The sequence below is a fragment of the Octopus bimaculoides genome, chromosome 8 (genome assembly GCF_001194135.2).
Source record: "Octopus bimaculoides isolate UCB-OBI-ISO-001 chromosome 8, ASM119413v2, whole genome shotgun sequence".
NCBI classification, from domain to species: domain Eukaryota; kingdom Metazoa; phylum Mollusca; class Cephalopoda; order Octopoda; family Octopodidae; genus Octopus; species Octopus bimaculoides.
Genome location: NC_068988.1, coordinates 61886397 through 61890072, shown reverse-complemented (window position 1 = coordinate 61890072; position 3676 = coordinate 61886397). Strand labels below are relative to the sequence as shown.

General features: G+C 34.6%; 1 long non-coding RNA gene across 2 annotated transcripts in view; it reads left to right on the top strand.

The window, feature by feature from the left end:
• Window positions 1-637: 637 nt before the first annotated feature.
• LOC106869666 (uncharacterized) overlaps window positions 638-3676 on the top strand; it is a 4697-nt gene continuing 1658 nt past the window's right edge. Inside the window, exons 1-2 of one of the 2 annotated variants that reach the window (XR_001409427.2) lie at window positions 638-727; window positions 1318-1472. This is a non-coding gene — a long non-coding RNA (uncharacterized LOC106869666). Of the gene's footprint in view, window positions 728-1002; window positions 1171-1317; window positions 1473-3676 lie in introns of those variants that run through there. The other variant, XR_008264693.1, reaches the window with a different exon arrangement.

Below are 3676 nucleotides of genomic sequence, written 5' to 3'. Positions count from 1 at the left end.
TATATATATATATATATACACATATATATATATACACACACATACACACAAACATATATGTGTGTGTATATATATATATATATTTGAAAATTTTATAGATAGATAGATAGAAATAGGAATATGTGCTTGTGTGTGTGTGTATGTGTGTGTGTGTGTGCATGTGTGTGCGCGTGCGTGTGTGTATACGCTCTGCTAATGCTTACTATTTCAGGTATGTTTTGTTTACTCAATGACTGTCTCTTCAAAGATGATGATATTTACGACGACGACAACGATAATGATTGTGGTGGAGGAGGACGAGGATGGGGAGAATTAGGTGGGCTAGAAGAACGAGGAGGAAGTAGATGAATAGGAAGTAAAGGGGAGGAGGAAGGAAGGTGGAGGAAGATGGGTAGGACGACGATGACAGCAAGGATGACGGTATTGATGATGACGAGGATGATGACGATGGCGACAAAAACTCTCTTGATGCTACTTATGATGATAGCTATGGTGGTAATGATGATGATGACGCTGACGATGATGATGATTACGATGATGTTGGTGAAAACTGACGATGTTGACGACTGCCCTGATGATCACGTTAATGTTCATGACGATGCTTCTTTTCATTTTTAGTTTTGGTCTGGGAGCTCGAGGTGATGTTACATTTTAGTGGCGTTGGTGATGCTGGTTTGGCAACTACGAGGATAATGATGGTGATATCACTGAAACTTATAATTTTTGGGTAAGTAGGCAAAAGAAAAAAGAAATGATAGATCGAAAATAAAAATACTACAGTTCGTACTTTGTTTTCAATGACTAAAACGATAATCTTTTCAGGGTTGGCTTTGTAGTTGTCATTGGTATCGGTGTTGCTGTAACTATTGATGTTTATGACGTCACATAGGATAATGAATGACTATTTAAACAATAGATAGCTTTGTTTTAGCTACAGCTGCGCAAAATATTGGCGGAAATTAGTATTAGTATAATTATTATTATTATTATTATTGTTCAGTAGTTTTATTTTTATAACGTGCTTTCACTTCACTACCGAGCGCAGCTCTGTGCGCCTTGGGTATGTGCTGTGGTTTGCTGTGGTGCTCTTATGTTTACTGTATTGAAAGTGTTTTGCGTAGAATGTGTGCAGTACCCAGTAGTGCAATGTTCTATATGTTATAAATATTTGTAAGTCCTGGTATTTTTGTTATGTATTTGTCTGAATATTTTTAAAATTATTACTATTATTATTATTATTATTATTATTATTATTATTATTATTATTATTATTATTATTATTATTATTATTATTATTATTACCACTGCTTACCGAAGGCAGAGGTATTGTTTTCAGACGCGTTAGCTTGTTTCTCCTTGGACAAAATATTTCGAGAATCGCTGCATAGATTCGGATGAAACTTTCAGGGATGTTTGGCCTTGTGACCGGAACGAAATGATTAGATGTTGGGATCGATCCAGTACCGGACAAGGTTTGTGGGCTATTTTTCCTGATATTTTACTTAATTTTTGGGAGCGATCGGTTTCATTTCTAGTATTCTTGTTTGTGACAGCAGCCGAGTTTATTTTAGATATTCCCATTTTAAAATCATCTCTGGCTAATTGTTAAGAGGACGTTGGTCTTGCGTTGGCGGAGGTTTGCACTCTCTGAGTGCTTGTGTTATTAACTTTATCATTATTATTAAGGCAGCGAGCTGGCAGGATCTTTAGCATGCCGGTTAAAATACTTAACGGGATTTTGTCCATCTTTATGCTCTGAGTCCAAATTCAGCCAAGGTCGACTTTTCCTTTCACCCTTTCGGGGTAGATATATTCTTGCTGAGTTTCTTCCTGATGTCTAAGGTAGAGAAACTCACTTTTATACATTGGTAGGCCATTGAAAGAAAGACCCCAGATTGTTGATTTTCAAAGTCAGGTAATAGAGAAAGAAGAGAAAGAAAAAACATGAAAAAATAAACAAAGAAAATAAAGGGGGAAAAAGGAAATACAATTCACAGCGACAATGCTCTTCTCAATACAAGTGACGTAGCAGTTAAGGCAATCTTTTATATTATATGTAGCATACATAACAGTTTGTAGCATACATTCAAGTAATGTCTTAAAATACAGAAAAATATAGCCTCTCCCAGTGGCTTATACTAAAATATATTAAAACAAGGACGTGACATTTTCACATTTAGAATCGTCTCATCTATGTTATATAAGCGTGGTTGCGTAGTTATCAAGTTTACTTTTTTTGAGTAATGATTTGTGCTTCATTCCACTGTGTTGCCTCTTGAGCAAGTATCTCCAAAATAGACTCAGGTTGAGACGTTTTTTTCTATGTGGTTAAGTAAATCATTTTACGATCTTGTGATGATGAATGCTCTTCCGCTGCATTGTACACTGGGCAAGTGACTTTAGCAGGTGCCCCACATTAGTCGATGCTTTCTGAGTTGTGTTCTATTAATATACAGAAACCGTTTAGAAGATCTTGTTGGACATAAAAGGAATATCCTATGAAAAAAATGGCTGAACTCTTATGAGATTAAGTTACACATGACTGGCTCTATGCTTTTAATTTTCTAACATGTTCTAGCTCAGCTATGAAAACACATCTGTCAAGTACTAATAAATAATATTATACTCTGAGAAGCTGTAATAAAACAGAAACGTGTAAGAGTTAAGTCACGGTATTTGCCACTCATTAGGGAAAATACCCACTTCAAATTTTAATTAGTTTTAAATTATTACAATTTCATTGATATCTTTCCAGACATTCTTGTCGAGAATTAATCATTGAGCTAGTTAATATTTCCTACTGGCTATATATTTAATTTCCTTAATTGAATTGTACGGATAACTAAATTATGTTAGTAAAGGCATAACCACTTGTTATTCATAGAGATAATATTCATGATGAAATTTCCCTTGTCATATTTGTAGCTTAAAACTTTTATATCTCTGAATCTTTCCGTGGATAAAAAATAGGGGTTAATTAAAATGCTAATGATTTATCATGTTGGTTAAAAATTAAATCGAGACTAAGAGACGTGGTCAAAAGTCATTTCATTTTGCTGTTCCCATTACACCCCTAATTTGGTTTGTGCTTTTCATTGAGACTTATAGTGGCCTCAATGTCGATTGTATTTTACTTATCGTCACCACATCCGAAAAGCGAGACATAATGGCGCTTGTGGCCTGGTGCGTATTTCTTGAATGAGTTTGTTTTATGCCTTTGTGCTTTTCTTATGTGTTTCTGCATAGGTTAATTAATATTATATTATAAAATCCATGAGAAAGAGAGAAATGTGGCAGCCATAGTCATCACTGAATGCCCACATTTAAATATCAAGTAATTAAAATTAATTGTAATAATTAATTAAATATAAAAAATTTATGAAGCAAATAAAATTCTATATAAAAGTCATAAAACGTTGCAAAAAATGCGTGAATGTAATGACATGTAACGATATTCATTTGCACGCACACAAAGACACACATATAAGTGTATGTGTGTTTTTGTGAGTGTGACCCTATCTCCATACATACAGCAATACGTATATGCATCCATACATTTATAGACATACATATGCAATGGTGCATGTGTATATACATATGGAAGCGTACATACACACTCACACACACACACACACACACACACACACACACACACACACACACACACACACACACA